This window comes from Ambystoma mexicanum, chromosome 4p (genome assembly GCF_040938575.1).
Source record: "Ambystoma mexicanum isolate Mex_15411 chromosome 4p, UKY_AmexF1_1, whole genome shotgun sequence".
Lineage (NCBI taxonomy): Eukaryota > Metazoa > Chordata > Amphibia > Caudata > Ambystomatidae > Ambystoma > Ambystoma mexicanum.
Window position 1 is genome coordinate 300,237,173 of NC_090927.1, and position 20,371 is coordinate 300,257,543.

A 20,371-nucleotide genomic window follows, 5' to 3' on the forward strand; every position below is an offset into this window, starting at 1 on the left:
CCGTATCCCTCCCCAAGACCCACATCACTATGTTCCTATCCCTTCCTCCAGACCCACACCAATGTGCCCCTATCTAACCATTCAGACCCTGTCAAGATGCCACATCCCTCCCTCTAGTCTAGACCAATACCATAATGCCCCCTTCCCCCTTGCAACAGATGCCTGTGTGCCGATTCTGAATCACACACAGATAGCCCCAGCCGACCCGCTCTAAAACCACCCATCCTAAACACACCCTCATAAAACATTACATTTCTCTATTAGCCCCCTCAGTTAATCACCATCCACTGTCTCCTTGTTCCTTTTCTTAGCCCTCCATACCCGTCATGTTGAATAGCTGAACATGATTTTTTAAAGTAAATGTAATTTTCAGCTCCCCCGTCTAAATCTGGTGACTTGCAGGATCGTTCACGGAAGAAAATGCTAATTGTAGTTGCAGACAAGAGCACACGGATTGCTGGCGCTGCTGTTCCTGCAGCCTGAGCCGATCCCGCTCAGACAAAACAAAGTCGGACGCTGGAGCGTTTCGTAGACCGATATATCCAAAAAAAATGCCCACCCCATCCGCTGCAAGGCACGTGCAGTTTCACCGGCAGCCAGAACCTTCACGCTTCGTGATTCCAGCTCCGCCCCACTAAATGAAATTGCTCCGGAGCCGTTGCATTGCTACGGAAATCACACGGATTACATAAGAGGTCACATGAGGAAGAGTGGGCGGGCCATTGCTGTGGTCCGTTTCTCGGATGGGAACTAGCAGTTTAATTCGTGAGTAAACATGCTAGGCCACAGGCCAAGCAGTCCTCATGCGATGGCCATTTTGAAAATTACACAATCATTATGCACTAAAACACTGGGTGTGGAACAAAGTAAGCAATTGTTTTCAAACTGGCTGTTTTGTATTTCAAATGAGCCACTATATGAGAAAACATTTAGAATACTTGTATTATACTAAAATAATCTTTTTCAGTATAAATCATTAGAAATGAAGATTTTGTTATACAATGCCTGCATGGGGGTAACAGTGAAAATAAAAAGACGTAGTAATAGTAAAAAATACACCATACACATTCAACTGGTGAAGGCAATAAGGCACCTACTAATCATTTCTTTAGCATCTAAAATGGCTGCTGCATTATTCTGTGTTGTTTGCAAGCAAGCGTGCGGGACGTCATTGTTGTCCTTTTTTTATCTTTATGCCGTGGGCATAATGGTTTCGGGAGTGGGTAGTACGTTACGTCACATGCTTGACAGCTGTGCATGCACCCATACTGGTTTGTCCTGCACGGCTCTCTGTAGAAGGGGGGGAGTCCGAGAGCCAGTAAGAGACAGGTGACAGTGAACGGAAGCGGCGGCGGCCCGTGGAGTATGGGGTAAGTGCAACAACTGTGTCCGTTCGCATCGGTAGAGGAAAGTATATCTTAAGTCGAGGTGTCTTGAGATTGGTTACTATTGCACCCACCTGCAGAGTAGATCTCAGCACAGTGAACTCCCCTTATACTCCTGCACAACCACTCTGTATTCTCCCCATCAGTGCACTCTCCAGTGACCTCCTACACAGTATGACTTCTGCTGCTTAGTTTATATTCATCACCATCCCTATACAGCTCCTTCCGCAGTGTGCAGTTAAGTTCCTTGTGTGACACCCTTGCCAAATCGAAATGTAATGTTTCTCCAAGTTGTGCACATAACTCTGTATGTAAATTGTTGTAGATCCACTATCACTGGGTAGACTTTTTTTCTTTTCTTGAGTCAATCAAGCGTGTGTCTGGAAGAGTTCTAAAGTTGTCTCATGTCCTGTGGAAATTTCTCATTTGGTCCTTATTGGCTATGCCTTATTGGGCATGGAGCCCTTTATCTAGACTAAGCTACAAGTACCAGGCTGCAAAAGGAGAAAAACTGCTATTTTTGAGTTTTGATACCCAACATCAAATAAAGATATTTAATTCGAAGACATTTCTTCATAAAAGTATTCAACATATCACAAATATAAAACACACTGCACAAAATATATTCTTTCTAGCAGTGATGTTGAGAATATTATTACTGTTATGAAAGCGATTTCATTTATATCTAAGCCCTTATCTGACAGATGGAGTATGTCCTAATATGAGGCATGCTTGGCAGGAGGTGTTCTGTGCAACAGCGACATGTCCATAGTCAATATCCATAGTGCGGCCCCTTTCCCAATAGGGGCATCTTTGGAGGAGCTGCTGACGTCTGACCATGTTGATGCTTAACTGATGGCTTCCGTAGACTGGATGTGGTGGTGCTTTGACACACAGAAGCACCGACATCTATTACCTCAGAGGTTGTGTTTGTCACATCCATGCTAATGGCTTTTGCTAATTGATGCTGCTTAGATCATATTCTGAAGGATACACCTTAACTTTTCTGTAGTTAATGCACAGTTTGAAGTATGATCGGCGTCATACTGATGTCTTTATGCAGTAGGTCACTGAAAAAAGCAAAATCCCCTGAATTTTGTATTTGTATTTATTGGATTTATATAGTGCCTTAATCCAAGGCGCTTTAACAACAAGATTACACAAAACATAGAACAGTAGAAGCAAACAATATACATCAATTAGACCAAAAAAAAGTGTGTAGAATAATTTGCGAAGGAGAAGGGTGGGGGATGGGGAAGGAAGGATGAGGGAGAGATTAGGGAGTAAATAACATAGTAGGAAGAGAGGTCACAGGAAGGAAGGGGGAAAGTGAATAGAGCTGAGATGGGGTACTAGAGGGAGAGAGAGAGAGAGAAATAAATAAAGGGAGAGATAGAATAGGGTGTCAAGGGGGAATGAAGGAGTGATTTCAAGGAAGAACAGAATGAATAGGTGGGGTTGGAGTGGATAGAAAGAGGCAGGGAGTTCAGTGTAAAGGGGCAATGAGCTGAAAGGAGCGGAAACGAGAAGAGGCACAAGGGGGTGGGGGAACAGAAAGTAAGAAGAGATCAGCGGAGCGAGAGGGAGTGTGGAATGAGAGAGGAGAGATATGGAGGGGCAAGGTCATGGAGAGATTTAAAGACAAGACAAAGGAAGTGAAATTTAAATTGGGAGTGGAAAGGAAGACAGCCTAGGTTGGAAAGTGAGTTAGAGAGGGAGTCCAGGGGAGAGAGAAGGCAGAGGGTGCAGATAGCAGAGTGGTAGATGGATTTGAGGGGGTTAAGGTGAGAGGCAGGGAGACCAAAGAAGATGGAAGAACAATAGAAAAGGTGAGAGAAGATGAGGGAGGAGATTAAAAGTTTGGTAGCATGAAAGGTGAGAGAGGAACAGACTTTAAGGATGTTAAAGAGGTGGTAGTGACATGCACGAGAAGTAAGGGAGATATGATGTGAAAAAGAGAGGGAAGGGTCGAAGTAAATGCATGATCATGGGTGGAAATAGGAAGGTTAGAAGGGGGAAAATGAATGGAAGGATGGGGTGTGGGGGAAGGAAGTGTGTTAGAGGGAAACAATAATACTTCAGTTTTATCAGTGCTGAGAGAAAAATAGTGAGATGACATCCAGTTTTTAATGGCGGTAAGACAAGAAGAGAATGACACTAGCACAGTTGCCTCACGTCATATGTGGCAGCTTGAACCAGCCCATACATTTGATCAACTTTAATTTGCTTAATGTGATTTATATGCTCATACTTTTTGTATTTGGGATTAATAGCGCAAATGACGGTAGGAAGCGACCACTATAGAAGTAATTTTGCGTTAACGGAAGTCAGCGGAAGGGGGAGGTTACAGGTTTTAGTAGCTTGGATCGCCCTACTCCATGGTTGATGTATATGTCGGAGTAGCAGGTCTTGGGTGACCTCTTGTGTTCTTTCCCGAACTGCAGGAATGTTTGGGTGGTTCTGATTGCGACTGAGGTGTTTAGTTTAGTCTTGAGGGTCTGGCTCATAAAGTGTGACCTACCTGAGGCCACAGGTTTTGGGGCTAGGCAGGCTGGTGTTTGGGCAGTAGGTACCTTATGTGTGTGATGCAGGCAGTTTTGAAGAGTACCCTAGTTCGTATTTGTTAACCAGTATAGTTCTCTGTCTGGTGGAGAAGAGGTCAAATGTATGCATCAGCCTTGAAAAGGCTTAATGTGGGGGGTAGGGGGCAGATGTGTGGCCGAGGCGCCAGTGAGGAGGGTGTTCCCTACATTGAAGTGTTAGATTACCAGGGTTTGAACTATGGTTCTGAAATCCTCAAGCTTTTATCTTCCAAAGGAGGGCTAGTTGATACCAAGCGGTTTGGGTTTTTTCTTATGTTACCGAAAGGAAAGATTGTTGTCAATGAACTTGAGTGATTTGGCACATAGGGCCAACTGAGATGTAAATCCATCAAGGTGCATGTAATTCAGCCACCCTTGGATTGCCTCCTGTTCAGATGCATGGCCTAGCCGGGCGAATTCCGTTTTGATGTGATTGTGTTTCTGATAGGTGCTTGTCATCAAAGCTGGGATGGAGGTGAGGCATTTTTGGAACTGTGACATGTCTTGAGTACAATCACTTTAATGTATAGCAGAGTATCGTCAGTTTATTGGCCAAGTGAAAGATAGGGTCTTTGAGAAGCATCCCAAATGGTTTCATATAGAAATTGAAGATCGCCGGGGAGAGTTTGATAATTGTGGGTGGTGGTTACCCATATGGACTGTTTGTATCTTAAGAGATGTGAGGTGAACCAGTTGGAGACTGTGCCCTTGAGCCCCATTCTATCTGCAAGTAGGTTTGCAAGTGTAAAGTGGTCGGCTGGGTCAAACAGTGTCATATATGACTTTGATGGTTGCAGTTTCCTTATTGCATCAGGGCCTAAATACTGCTTACTAGGTGCTGGTGTTGAGTAATACTGCTGCTTAAAGGAAAACTATATCAACTATTTGACAGTGGAGAGCGCCTGCATGGAGTCCTGCTGTGAGTCTAGTCACTCGCCATTCGACCGTCAGCGGCCGCTCAGCGATGGTGAAGAGAACCACTGGGGAAAAGTATGAAGGCACTTGTAAAATGAGTCAACATAGCTCTCTAATCAGCTGTTCTGTGCATACGGTTAAAGAGGGCTTGACTTGCAGGAAACAGAAAGCCCTTTTTGGTTTGCACATTCAAGTATTCTTTGAACAGGTTCCAGGAGTGGAAATAGTCAGGCGACAGCTGCGTAAATTGACCCTGGTTCTGTGTCGCATTTAGCCTGTGATTTTAATGGCCCGTAAAGAAGCTGTGTAGCACCAAATGTATAAATGCTGTTTGTTCTCATAATAACTTCAGAGGCATGGACAAAGCAGTTGCTGATCGTCTGAGTCCCCGCTTAACCGAATAAACTATGGCTGTGAAGCTTTGAACACTTCTGTGCTGGTGCCTCATTAAACTGCTTATGGACACAGTCAGGTGTTATGAAAAGTATTGCCCACACCACTAGCCGGGACAACGCGGAGCAGCATGACCGGACCCGAACGTTGGGAAGTACTTGTTTGCCATCAAACCAGTGTGTTGTGACGGAGGAATCTGTACCAACGGGTAAGATTTCCCTGCTGACTTAAGCAATGACTACTCCACCGGCTGCCCCACCAACCCTGCTTCCCCGCAACCCCTGCAGTTAAAGTATTGCAGGGAAGAGAAGATACAGTAGCGTATCTAACCAGGGTTAAGGAAGCGATGACGAGCAAAAATGCAAAAGCACTCTTAAACGTAGATTTAAATATGGAACATGCACGACGGCGATGGGGAGGTTATATTGGTACAAAACCTGCCAAATTTCCAATTTTCACAGACTGCATCTTTATTAACTACCCCTTTTGCTTTCACAGCAAAAAAGAAACTCTGAAAGCTGTTGTGTATCGGCATGGGGAAATGGAAATACCCCCCCAAAATTCTGATAGAGCCCATCCGCTTAGACGATCAAAGTTCTGAAGCTTCACAATCCAAAGCCCAAGAACAGCAGCCAGGACATCCTATCGGGGTGTAGGAGGCCATGGGTGACCTGGACGGGGTTAACTTAAAAGACATTGCAACAATAAATGTATGGCAACCTATCGGCTGCTCACATGACATTGGAAGGAAAACAGCTGTCCGCTGGAAATTGGAAGGTAAAAGGAGTAGAAGACCTATTTCGTTAAAGAATCTGGGGAGGGGGTGGTAAAATCCCATCCTTCTCTAAAAATACTCCCATTTTCAACCAACTAGCAAATAAAGGGGTGGAAACAAGTGAGGAAACCGTTAACGCTGAGGCTATCACAGATGTCGAATTGTTGGAGGCCACAATAGGAACCTCGATCTCCCTTGGTGAGAGGACACAGATAAAGAGTCATATTCTTTTAAATAATGGCTTGCACGGGCCCAAGGCCATTCAAGAAAAAGCCAAAGTTGGCAGTATAGCGAGGGAGTGTGTTTGAAACTCAACCTCCCTCACGCTTCTCAATCTTGTCATTGCATTGCTGTTGAACGCGGGTGCACGTAACAATCATCCGCGCATACCTGGTACTTGACTCTATATTTTGTGTCAGACAAAGAGTTGAACACATTTGCTATTGCTTCTTTGGAAAAATGCCTGTTGCTATGGGCTGATTTAACATTTACAAATGTAGGGTTCTTCTTGATGGCTCATCCTGTAAAATATTTTATTTAATTTCTGCTTTGACAATTTGCAAATCTTTTGGATGCATTGTTAGGCTTGCACCTCATATTCTGATACCCGCAGCCCTGTCTGGGGTCATGTGTTGCATGTTGCTACTAAACTAAACCTAAAATAAACTTTTTTTTTTAGCAAAGGGGATTGAATATGGATATTATTGCCTTAGGACTGGTGTGTGTTGAAATGGGTCAGCTATAATTGAGACTTTATATTCTTATTTTCCGTATGTTTTTCATGCAAGCCACTTGTTGTCCTTGATCTGTCCAGTATACATGTCAATATACCCCATGTTATTCAAAGATACCCCTCCAATTGTCTTGGACGCGTAGGTTTAACATTCCCATCATAACTTAAGGGCTATGTACCCCAGAATGCACGGGAAAGTAGTATTACAGAAACTCTCGTGATTTGTATGGGGCAGATTAGCATGTACAGATCTGCTGACATCAGTCAAACCCTTTCTTCCTACTGGGCCTCCAGATTTGGTATTAGCAGTGGTAGAAATGAAGGTGTGGGGTGGAACCCTAATTGTGGTGAGTCCTTGTTGTACAGTTCTGTTCGCTGAAATGGATGTGCATAATTCCATGAATCAGACTGATTACTAGTTGTTCGAGGTTATATACTGGTTCTAAACAAGCTTTATAACTTATCATGGAAAATGGGAAGGATAGAATGAAATTCTAATAATGAGGGCATAGGTTACTGGGGGTATGGTTAGGAATAACTTTAGTAATGTACAGAATAGAACTTTAGTTGAGCCTGACTTCTGTTCGACTCCTTTCAATTGAAACTTTTGTGTATTGTCTTTGTAAGGGAGAAGAGGATACTTTACACTCTAGATTTATATAATACCAATGGTTTAACATATCTACTTTTATTGTTAGAAATGTCAAGTTCCTACACTAGTCTGCTTATTACTGCAAATACTAGGTGAGAACAATTCTATTATCATTGCATGGAAATTTAAATACTTGGAAATGTAGTATACAATGGCATTGTTATCGTTAAGTACGTGGAACGTGAAAGGTTTGAATTGCCCAATAAAGAGTAAGAAAGTATTGTCCAAGCTCTGGAGTGAAAGAATTGATGTGCTTTTTTGCAGGAAACACATTTTGCAAAAGGCACAGGGAACCTCCTTACTAGTTCAGAATTCCCAAAAATGTCACCAAATTGTTGTTGTTCGTCACAATCAAGAGGTGTAGGAATTTTATTTCAAAGAGGGTTGGGGGTTTGTGTGGATAAGGTTACTATGGATGAAGAGGGATGTATCATTCTGGCCGACTTGAAGCACAAAGGCAAACTTATCACCCTAGGTACTATATATGGTCCATGTGTTGTAGGAGGAAGCTTATGGGAGGCGAATTGGTGATCTTAGGTGGGGATTTTAATTGCATTTTAGATTACAAGATGGATAGGTTTTCAACATGCTCTTTTACTGGACAAAAATCGAGTAAAGAATTTCGAGAATTCATGGATATATTTGATTTGGTTGTTATCTGGTGAAATTGACATCAGGGAGTGAAAGATTTCTCATTTTACTCTCCAGTTCGTGATTCTTTTTCCATAATAGACTATGTTCTTGTCCCTGATAAGCTTGTGGAAACAGTCACTGAGGCAAATATTCGTGAGCGGCATCTCTCGGATCACTCATTCGTAGAGATTAAAGAACATTTTGGTTTGAGTAGGCAAAGTTTCTATAGGTGGAGACTTAAACCATTCATCCTGAAGTAGGAAAATGCTTCGAAGGCTCTATGTAATTTTGTAGTGAACTACTTTAACGAGAACCAAGGATCATCTGACAGTCTAATCGTATGGGACACTTTTAAAGCCTCGATTCGGGGAGAATTAATTAATTAATTGGACTGCTAGAGCAAGGAAAAGGGGGAGAATTAAATTGCGGGAACTTGAATTGAAGTTAGGGGACTTGCAAAAAGCGTATGCTCGGACCAGAGCCAAAGGGGATCGTATTAAGTTAGACAAAGTAAGAGAATTATTGAGATGTGAAGTTGATGTTCAGGTTGATAGTGGTGTATTTTACTTGAAACAACGATATTGGGAGGAAGGGGACTGCAGAGGTAGGTTACTGACAAATAAGTTGAGGGGTTTCTTAGAAAGGTCTTTTATTCAAAAAATTGATAATGGTCTGGCTGGTGTGGCGGTCAAAAAGAAGGAGATAAGTGAATTTTTCCGCTCTTTTTATGCTAACCTATATACTGAAGACCGTATCCCACTAGAAAATGAACTAGCTGATTTCTTTGGTAAGATTTATGTTCCTAGCCTTTCTGATGATAGTAGAGTTTTTCTAGACACCCCAATTTCTGTTGCGAAAGTTTTACAAGCTATTAATTAAGAGTTGGAAAATCCCCGGGTTTAGACAGAAGCCAGTTGAATTTTATCAATCATTTCAGGTTCAGTTAGCACCAGAATTGTGTGATCTTTATAATCGTTTTCTAGTAGAAGGTATTATTTGTCCTTCGATGAGGGAGGCTATTGTCACAGTGATCCCCAAGTCAGGACGAGATGCATAAGTGTTGTCATTCCTCTCCTATATCTTTGCTCAATGTGGATGTGAAGATTTTTACAAAGACACCGGCCAACAGATTGGATAAATACATAGAAGACCTAATTGATAGAATGCATGTAGGATTTATGAAACAACGTTATGATTATGATGATATCAGAACGCTTCTGGATGTATTGAATTTGTCAAAATCAGAAGTTGAAGACCTGTTACAAATTTTTTTAGATGCTGAGAAGGCTTTTGACAGGGTAAATTGGACTTTTCTAAATTACACATTGGTGAAGATGGGTATTAGACCTCTTTTTATTAATGCTGTTGGAGCGTTACAATTGGTTATCAGTGCCAGGGTTTGGGTGAATGAGGATTTATCAGCTTCTTTTAAGCTATTCAGAGGCAAACGACAGGGGTGTCCATTATCACCTTACCTCTTTAATTTGGCATTGGAGCCCTTCTTGATTTATATTTGAAAGTCTGATCCTTACGGGTTTAAGGTTGGGGAGGTAGAAATTAAAGTACTGGCCTATGCAGATGATCTTACTATCATTCTTGGTAATCCAAAGGAAGGGTGTTCTATTTTGAAAAACCTGATTGAGGAGGTGGGTTTGCTTTCGGGTTACAAAATTAACTGGGTGAAAATGGCAGTATTTTCTGTTAGAGACACAATCAGTTGATGAATTGGAACTGCAATTGGTGGATGGAAATGTGAAATACTTGGGGATATATCTTGTAAGAGATATGAAGAGACTGGTTGAATATAATGTGGATAAAGTAATAGAAATTCTTCATAGAGATATTCGTAAGTGGGGAAGACTTTTATTGAGCATTTGGGTGAAAATGAATGCGATCAAGATGGTGCTCCTACCAAAAGTCCTATATATCTTTCAGTCTCTCCCTTTTAAGGTTTACAAAAGAAATTCTAGGACGTATAGAAAAAGTGTTCCAGGAATTTCTATGGGGGGTAGGTAAGAAACCAAAAATACCACAATATGTCATGGTCCGTAGCATACAGGATGGTGGGTTTGGTTACCCTATTCTTGAAAATTATTGTAAAGGATTCCTACCGGGAACATAGCCTGTTTGATCGGGGTGTATCAATTTACCAATGACTCGCTTGAGCCTGTTAGCCAGCGCTGCTTTGAGGATTTTGCTGTCTTGATTAAGCATCGATAGGGGTCTATATGACCCACAGTCTCTGCTTGGCTTACCCGGTTTTACGAGCGGGATGACCACGGCCTCCCGTAGGGACTCTGGCACCGTACTCAAACGCCTCATTAAGCGTGGCCAGCAACGGGGGGAGCACCTCTTGTTTGTATGTTTTATAGAATTCGCTAGGGAGACCATCCGACCCTGGGGCTTTACATGTGGGCAGGTGCTGGACCACTATCTCCAATTCTTGTAATGTGATTGGGACGTCCAGGTCCTCCCGCTCCTGAGCGTCTAATTTGGGCAAGCCTATATCTTCTAGTGTTTCCTGTATCTCTTGATCTATCTCTTCCCCTGCGTCTCCATAAAGACGTCTGTAATATCTAAGGAACCCTTCATTTACTCCATTTTGGGTATCCAAGATCTGGCCTTCATCCCCTCTGATTTCCCTGATCACTGGTCGTGGTGTTTCACTTTTATATAACCAGGCCACCAACCTGCCCGGCTTGTCTCTTCCCGCATGTTGCCTTTCCACGTATTTCTTATAACTCAGCTTGCATAATCTATCCCAGTACTCGCTGCTGGCTTGTTGCAGCAGCTTCATCCTTTCCCCGTCCTCCCATGAGGTGCCCCCCCTTACACATTAAGCCTTCTAATTCCTTCTCTGTTTCCTGTAACTCCTGGATTTGGATATGGCTGCGCCCCGTACTACTACTTTGAATGCCTCCCATAAAGTTCCCACCGATTGTACACTTCCCATGTTAGTGTCGAAATACTCGATGATCGCCTCCTTCAAGTCCTCCCGGAATCCCGACTCCTGCAAGACCTCCGCTCTGAGCTTCCATGTCGGGATTCTCGCTCTAGGGGTTGGTGTCGCCACTCCAGTACCAAGGGAGAGTGGTCCGAGAGCACTCTGGCCTTGTATTCCGCACCCATCATTTCTCCTACTAGTTCCGAAGATTATGCCGGGTGTAGCTGTCTCCAAATATCTTCAAGCCCATATTCTCACAGCAGGGCATGTAATGCCTTTGCGGCCGGAGTGGGTCTATCTGGTTTGCCATCTGATCTGTCCATTTTGGGATTTAATGTAAAAGTCCCCTCCCCATATGATCGCGCCACCCAATAGGGGGTCAATTTTGCCAAATAGGGTCCTGAAGTAGGCCGCTGCATCTTGGTTAGGGGCGTACAAGTTTATGATGCTCACTTCCCTGTTTTCCAGCATCCCCCGCACCACTGTCATCCTGCCTTCTGGGTCTGTTGTGGTCTGAAGCGGCTGAAATGGTACATGCGGTGCCACCCATGTGATGACCCCCCCTCGCGTAAACTGAGTATGTGGCTCCCATGGTAATCCCTCTCCACTTTCTCTTGACCGCCTCCAGCTTCTTCCTAGTAAGGTGGGTTTCCTGTAATAATGCTATATCAATCTTCAGCCTTCTCAGATACATCATTACTTTATATCTCTTCAGATAGCTGTTGAGGCCCCTTAGGTTCCAGGTCACAACTCTGAGGCTACCCGACGCCATCTGTACGTTGTCCCGCCTCCCCTCCCTGTTTCCCCCGCCCGCCTGGTTTGACACAAAATTGGGCTCGTTCCCCTCCCACTTCCAACAATAACTCCACAATTAACCCCCCCACTGCACAACTATAAACCACTGCACACAACCCCTTCCCTCCCCCCACCCTACCCAGCCCCAACAAGTGCCCAGCTCCATCCATGGATCTCAGGCTCCCCCGCGTTTGGTCCTGCCTCGGAATGCTGAGGTCAGGAACCCGGCAGGGTGTCACCAGACTACCAGACTACCGGTGACCTAACTAATCTACTTGTTATGGGGGTATGCGGGTTGGTTCCGTAAGGCTCCTTCGCTATTATCTAGGTTGCGCATGTTCACGGATCATGCATATATGTATAGCCTGTACTATATTCAAGTCCCAATGTCTTAGACCGTGACACCGCGGGTGCCACAGTCACATGTTACTTATCTGCGCCTTCTTTTGTCTGGATACCCGATTCTTGAGGGCAGCTCTGCGCGTCCAGCCATCCCATAGTGCCCTCCGGGGTTTCAAAAAACATGTTCTGCTCTTGTGGAACACTTTCAGTTTTGCCGGGTAGATCAGCATATACTTGTGACCTGCTTCACGCAGTCTTCTTTTCACGGCCCCAAAGTGTAACGCTCACCTGATTCCCATGGAGGCGCAGGTCTGGCTTCGAGTGCTGATGCTTCTTCAATGGTGAAGCGCAGGACTCTGAAGATGGACAGGAAGGGCCCTCTACTCTGGCTTCTCCGGCTCGCAGGAATATTCCCCTGTGCGTGAAAAGGGAGTATTACCTACTGACTGAGTTATGCTCAAGCCTCCCACTCTCTTCCAACCCTCCACGATACCCTTCCACAATTCCCTGTGAAGTCTCACATTAGGGTCAGGAAGGATGAGCTCTCCATCCTGCTTCTGATGCAGGGGCACGTTGAAACCCAGTTACTTCACTGGATTGAGGATTGGTGGGAGTTCAGGTAAGCTTGACTATTCAGGTAAGGCTCTGTAAAAGTTCTGTTGCAAGTTCAATAGTCCAAGCTTAATAATAATGTTCATTGTCTTTTTGCAGCAAACGCTAGTACTAATGTCTTTTTTCCCCTTAGGGGCCGGGGTTCGGAATGCCGGAGATATGGCACCGACCCGAAGTGAAACGTGCAGTTCCAGTTCCAGTAAATGGCAGGTTAGTTCTGGATGAGCGCTCGGGAACTGTCTTTGCATACGCTCATTCAATGTCTTTGTCTTTTTTCCCCATAGGGGCCGGGGTCCGGAAAATGCCTGGAAGCGGCAAGACCCGAAATGAAATGGGAATGACCCAACAGGTAAGTCTTATTCCCTTCCTTCTCTCACCTCTTATTCTTGTCTTTTTCTCTAGGCTCTGGGAAGTGGCTGTGTATCCGGATGATCGCTGCTGAAGATGGAGGAACCCAGGAAAGGTGAGTGAAATGCAGCGCTGCAGCAATCGTAACGAAATGCTTTTAAAAATAATGTCTTCCCTTTCAGGATCGTCGGTGATGTCTCCGTGGTGCAGATTTAGCTGGTAAGGTCTCTTGTCTCCCTTTGCAGGTGACCCAGGATGCTGACAGGCGTGGCTGAAGTCCAGATGCAGGAGCTGACACGGTGAGCGTCCAACTGCGAGGAGCAGAACAACGCGAAGCGTGAGTTGCTGATCGGGTGTGGTTTAAATAGCTTTGGTAGAAGTCCCAAGTGTGTATCCTTCCTCCGATCAGGTATGTATCCTTCCCCGACCACACCCGGGTGGAAAGTAGTCCCACAGGTAAAGTAGTTCCATTCAGGCCTCAAGAGGGCCTGGATGTGGCAGCATGGTCTGCATCAGGTAAGTGCACATTAAAACACTTGAACACATGTCTAGCTTTATGAGCCTGGCGCCTAAGGCGCCAGGACTGGGTCCAAAGGGCCCCAGCTTGGGCCCGCTGGCACTCCCCTGGGGGAAATGATACCTGCCTCTGGGGTCGCTGGGTCGGACCTGGCTCCTTGGAGGTAGGCATCATGACACAAAGTTCATGCGTCGGCGTTGCACCTGCAAGGTGTAATCCGGGTATGCGGTTATGTTTGCCGACGCCCTTTGTATCGTTCCACCCTTCCGGAAGTGTTCAAGGATTTTTTCCCAGTCACAATAGTTCAGGATCTTAGCTATCACCGGCCTGAGGGGGGAGCGGAGGGTTTCCCGGTGGTGGCTTCCTCATCAGGGACCTGTGCGCCCTTTCCACAGCAAATCCCTGGGTCAGCACTACCCCGGTTATCTCCTGCAGCAGCATTGATTCAATGTACTCCGTAGGGATGGATCCCTCGGCTCCTTCAGGCAATCCAGCGATACGTATGTTATTCCTTCGGGTGCGTCCTTCCGCCTCCTCCGCCCTACTTTCCAGGTTGCCCACGTGTTATACTAGGGCGTGAAGTTCAGATTTGTGGGCTGCACCCGCTGCAGTGTTCGGGCCACCTCTTTTTCTAGTTCACCTGTGCGTTCTGCCAGCGACCTGACATCTTGCCGAAGAAGGTTCACCTCCTCTTGTACTGCCCCGGCTTTGAGCTCTAGTGCCGCTTTCAGCTCGTTCATGGCTAATCCTAGTTTGGTTTCCCAAGCCACTTTCAGGTCAGCAATCGCAGCGAGGATCTCCTGGTCTTTGCCCATAGTATCCGTGCCCCCAGCAAGGGTTTTGTCTTTGCTCTTGGCCCCTTCTGCTCCCGGTGATGTTCTGGCGTATTCAGCGAGCGTGGGTTGTTTGCCCTTTACTCTAGGGAGTTTGTTAGTCATCTTGGTGTGTCGGGGCTGTGTGTGCAATCCCCACACCATGTGGCTTCTGGTCTTTGTTAGGTTAGACTGCTGTTAGTGTCAGTGCCCTGGCAGGCCGTGTTAAGAGTATCCTCAAACTGCTGGTTCTGCTCCTTGAGTGGGCTGTGTCCTCCCACGTACTTGTTTTTGGGTGATTCAATCCACTCAAACCTTGAGCCCTAGCCCTTGTTGGTCTAGCTCCGTGGGCACGCACCCCAGTGCTTATGGAGCTCCCTGGGTGCATGTGCCGGCCCAACGTGCGTCAACCGTGAGCCCCACTGAGTTGATGTTACTTCCTACACAAAGGTGGTGTTTGTGGAGCTTTCCGCCAGACGCGCTTCACTGTGCCCCCATGTTCGTCTCCTGCATAGGCTATGGGGTGTCTCCTTCCCCCAGCCTCTGTTACTGCTGATCTTTTCCCTGCATCATAGGGGGCACATTGTTAATTCCTTAATGCCATCTATGTCCGTCTGCTTTATGCGGGTGCATTACTTGTGCCAATATTTTCAGGCGCAGCTCAAGGCTTGATTACTTTAAGGCTGTTTTTTACACACAGTTGGGGGATGCGCCCATCTGGGCTGTGCGGATCCCGCGCTCTATTCAGCGCTCCTGCCCTCCAGCCGGGTTATTTCGCCGCGGGCATACACATCCGTTGTGCCAGCAGCTCCTGCTTGCAAGGGAGTGCTCAGGCCGTCTTTGTTTTCTCGTTCCCTCAAGCGATCCGATGTCCAAGCGTGCGGGACTCCCAGGAGTCCCAAGCACGTCTGCGTTCTCCCCAGATCGCTTTCCCTACCTCTGGGAACATTAATACGAATATGGTCTGGCGATGGGTCTCCCCCGTCTTGCGCGGCTGGACCCGCACCCACCTCGGCGTCGGGGGAGGCTGTGCCCCGCTACATCCAGCCTCTGTGGCGTTCCGAAATGGGGATCTATGCGGTTGCATCCGCTTTTTGGCCTCCGGGCGCCACGCATCAGCACCCCAGCGGGTGTTGCAGGGGCTCTAGTGCGCCGTTGCCTGCGTCCGTCTTTCTCCGCCGCAGTGCCGACACTGTCTTCGCTCAGCCAGCTGGCTTCTTTGTTAGCTCCTCGCGTCCGCCATTTTGGGGTCTCAGCCCCGGAGTACGTGGGCTTGGCGATGCTCGCAGGGCCGTCCCCTTCCTTAGCCCAGGCTCCAGATTTGCAGAATGCCTGTGCGCCATATTCATAGGCGGGCACACAAATTTTCAGGGCATAAATGCGTGCATATGTGCACTTCTGATCAGGATCAGGTGCCGGATCGCAGGAGCTCTCCCAGAGCTCGACTCCTCACATGGCTCTCGTAGCCACGCCCCATGCTTTGCTTACCCCTAGGTATTTGAACGAGTCCACCTCCCAGTTGCGCCCCACCGCTGGTAGTGCATTGGCAATCCTCCCTCTCAGTCCAGCTATTGGGAATATGCAGGATTTGGATCTGCTAAAACTGATTCCTGACACTTCAGCATAATTATCGAGTATGTCTAGGATTACTGGGACGTTTAGATGCAGGTCTCTTACATATAGTAGCACGTCATCTGCATAGAGCGATAGTAGGTGTCCCACTCCCCAGACCCAGACGCCGGCATCTAGATATTGTTTCCTGAGGTATATCGCTATTGGCTGAAGGCCCAGCATTTATAGCATTGGGGACAGCGGGCAACCCTGTTTAGTCCCGCTCTTTATGTCCCAGATTGCTGACACCAACCTCCCCGCTTTTACCCTGGCCTTTGGGTTCGTATACAGAATCCCAACCCATTGAATGAATCCCTCCCCAAATCCAAACCCCTTTAGTGCTGCCAACAGCCACTCCTAGTAGATTGAGTCGAGCGCTTTTGTAGCATCTAGGGAGAGTATGGAGTATTCCTTTTGGGATCCCTCTGTCTGCGCCAGGATATGTTGCATTCTGCATAAATTCAACATAGTACTGCGCCCCAGTATGAAACCATTCTGGTCACTATGTATTAGGCCCCCCATTATCCTGTTCAGACATTTTAGCTAGTATCGTGGTTAGGATCTTAATGTCATAATTCAGCATCGGCAGTGGGCGATAAGAGTCTCATTCATCTGTTGGTTTCCCTGGCTTGGGTATTGGTATGATTAGCGTTTCTCTCCTGAACCCTGGCAGCTCCCCGTTACTGTATGCCTCTCGGTAGACCTCAAGCAGCACCGGTGTGATGACTGTCTCATACGTTTTATAGAATTCCGGAGGGAGTCCATCGCTACCTGGTGTTTTACTAGAGGCAAGAGACCTCATTGCATCCGCAATATCTTCCCCTGTTATCTCCGCATCTAGGGTTTCTTGTTGTGCCCGGTCTATCTTGGGGAGGCCTATTCCATCTAGTGTGTTCAGTATGTCTGATTGTGCCACTTGGTGGTCGTGGCTGTAGAGATGGGAGTAAAATTCCCAGAATGTATCATTTATTTCCTGTTGTGTCTTGTGTACTGCGCTTGTTGTGTCTTTGATCTCTGTGGTTTGGTGTTGTGGGTGTTCCCTTCTGCACAGCCAGGCCAGCAGTCTGCTCAGCCTATCTCCCTCAGCGTGTGCCCTGGCGGTTTTCACTGAGTAGTCAAATTTGGAGAGCCTCCCCCATGCTTCCTGGCAGTTCCCTTGCAGCTGCGTCAACTCTTTCTCCTCAACCCATGTACCCTGTGGATTGGACTCTTTGTGCTTTATCTCATCCTCCATTTTTCCTAATTCCACTCTTAATGTTTTCCGTATGCCCTCCGCTCCTGTAATAGCCTCACCCCTCACCACCACTTTCATTGCCTCCCAGACTGTGCCCCATCGTTAAACGCTGCCTACATTTTTCTCTATGTATTCCGCCCATTTGTCTCGCAGCCCTTCCGCGAAAGCCTGTTCAGTCAGGGTGTCTGGTGCCATGTGCCACACCGGTATGGGTGGCCTGGGACCCTTTGTCTTCCACGTCACCAACAGTGACGAGTGGTCTGAAATTGACCTGCCCAAGTACTGTGCTGACTCGATTTGTGGTTGGTGGTGTTAGGCCACAAATAAGTAATCGATTCTAGTCTGCAGGGTATACAGCGAGGAGAAGTACGAGTAACCCCTGCCCATTGGGTGAAGCTCTCGCCACACATCGACCAGGTCTAGAGCTCCTACCAGCGTATTTAGTGCCCCTGTCGCTGCATCGTTTCTGGTTGCTGTCGGTTTAGACCTATTCAGTTCCCAATCCCTAACACAGTTGAGGTCTCCTCCCCAGATGAAAAATCTATCCTGATGTTGCGCTAGTTTGGCCCCCAGTGCATCTAGATGTTTTGGGATTCCATAGTTGGGGAAATACAAATTTATTATACAAACTTCCACCGGCTCAATCCATCCCTTTACTATCAGGTTATCAGGTACCGGCCCTCTGGATCTGCCTCCCAACTCAGCAGTTTAAAGGGTACCACTGGACTTATCCAGATGAGTACCCCCCGGGCATACCACGAGTAGGGAGCCCCATAGCACTGCCCATCCCAGTGAACCGTTACCGCCCCCATAGTTTGCTGTGTCAGGTGAGTCTCCTGGAGCAGCGCAATGGCCACCTTTTTCCTGTTGATAAAGGACTCCACTCGGTTCCTGCGCATTTGTTCCCAGGCCCCGGACATTCCATGTCAGTATTTTTTATTTTTATTTTTTTAATTTTTTTATTGGTTTTATTACAAACCTTTAAAAAGAGAAAAATTAACATACAATCCAAATTAATGAAAGCTCACAAATCATCCACTATTACCCCGGACTTTTACTGTTAACAGCAGTCTCCAATACAGACCTCAGGATGTCCCAGCGGTTTGCTCCACCGGGACGGCCTATAAGCGGTCTTTTACGACTCGAAGAAAAGAAACTAATGCGTACAACACCACTCTGTTTGACCCAACAAACAGGGCTCTCCACCAGTCGTCTCGAGTTAGGAATTGAAAGTTCGTTGTTATTGGGCTAAAGATGTTATTTCTTTCGCTCTCCAACTCGGGACATACTAAAATCAAATGTTTAAGTGTTTCCTTGTTGGTGGAGCAGAACCGACACATGAGGTCCAGGTCCGTAGATTGGGACCAGTAGCAAAGGCGTTCCTTGGTTGGCATGGCATTCAGCCTAAACTGCAAATAGGAGGCACAAGACCACTGGTCCGGGAAGCACGACAGATAGGGCGGGACCCAGCCATAGGTTCTTGCCTCGGCCGGCGCTTCAAGCATAGATTTAGAAGCAGCTCTTTGGGTACAGGTGTAAATCCAATCATTTCTCCAAAGCTTTAGTTTTGCAGCATCAGGATTCTCGAGCAACAATTGCATTGTGATGTCATAGGAGCTGAGCACGTCATGACATAACTTATTCCATTGGAATAAGATTGAGGGGGCTTTGGCGAGATCTAGACTGTGAAGGATCTCCATCTGGGGGGTTGGATTGCTTGAATTTAGTTTCCTAAAGACACTTAACAGATCCCAAGCAACTCTCGCTTGAATTGAGATGTACCCAAGCTCAAATCTGGCACAAACAGTAGAGGTGCCTTTAGGCAAATGGAGAACCCTGGACCAAAAAATGCTTTCCAAAGAGCTCCACACTTCGGACCCACAACCAAAAGCGTTTTCACTGGCGTAAATCAATGAGGGTACCACCTTCTGCTGGAAAAAGGTTATCGTCGGTCTTAGAGAGAATTTCCCAAATTTTTTTATTAATCGGGACTGCTTGGCATGCCAATTGTCGGCATTTTTTCTTGGCTGCGTCCACCCAAGGTGCGTCATTTCTACTCGCACTTAGTTGCATTCCCAAATATCTGGTGTTAAGTACGCGCCCAATGGGTTCTTTATTCACATACCGTTTAAATTTCTGCCCATTAGGTTTGGAACCTTGCAGTCTTTCAAAAACGATGGCTTCACATTTCCCTCTGTTAATAACCAGCCCGTTGTCAGTTAGGTATTTTTCCACGGCAGCAAATTTCCGCTGTAAACCTATGGGAGTTGAGTCGATCAGAATGATGTCATCTGCGTAGACTAAGTAGTCTACATGTGAGCCGTGAAGTTTAGGTGGGAAAGTGCGTAGACCATTGAAAACATCTTTGATATCGGATATAAACAGGTTAAATATAATTGCCGCAAGAGGGCAGCCTTGCTTGACACCTCGAGAGGTGTTAATGGGTGAAGATAGGTTACCCTTTTGGTCCAAACGAACTCTAACGGTCGTGTTCATGTGGAGTTCGTGGATAGCGGACAGTAGACTTTCAGGACAGTTCCATTTGGTCAGTTTAGACCATAGCAAATCTCTATTTATACTGTCGAACGCCTGGGACAAGTCAACCAGTGCGAGATAGATTTTAGAGTTTGATCGCAGTGCTTCCATTTTCAGTAAGTTCAGTATTAGAAGGTTAACACCGCAGCCCAACCCTTTAACGAAACCAGTTTGTCTGGGGTCCACCTGGTTGCAATGTGTGGACCAGTCCGTCAATTTTTGTTGTAGAAGAGTGGCATAGACCTTACCCAGCACATCAAGAAGTGCAATTGGTCTATAGTTCTTTGGGTTGCGACGGTCGCCTTTTTTGAAGATGGGTATGATCACTGCAGATTTCCACGATGAAGGGTTCTCGCAGCATTTGACAATCCTGTTGAACAGCAGCTCACAAAAGGTGGTCCATACTTCTGGCTGAAGTTTGAGCGTAAAGTTAGTTAAGCCATCTGGACCAGGGGCTCTTGAGTTATTCAGATTCTTGATGACTCTAAGAATGTCCTCGTGCTCGAATACTAGGTCCCAGTGTGACAGGACACGAGGGGTCCATACGTCGACC

At 46.4% G+C, this 20,371-nt stretch overlaps 1 protein-coding gene across 6 annotated transcripts in view; it reads left to right on the forward strand.

Moving 5' to 3' along the window:
- The first annotated feature begins 1,236 nt into the window (after window positions 1–1,236).
- The window catches only part of ITSN2 (intersectin 2), a 2,589,317-nt gene continuing 2,570,182 nt past the window's right edge, over window positions 1,237–20,371 (forward strand). For 5 of the 6 annotated variants that reach the window (XM_069605851.1, XM_069605856.1, XM_069605854.1 and 2 more), the window contains exon 1: window positions 1,237–1,370. The gene's annotated coding sequence lies outside the window, so the exon portion shown is untranslated. The remainder of the gene's footprint in view (window positions 1,371–20,371) is intronic. The other variant, XM_069605855.1, reaches the window with a different exon arrangement.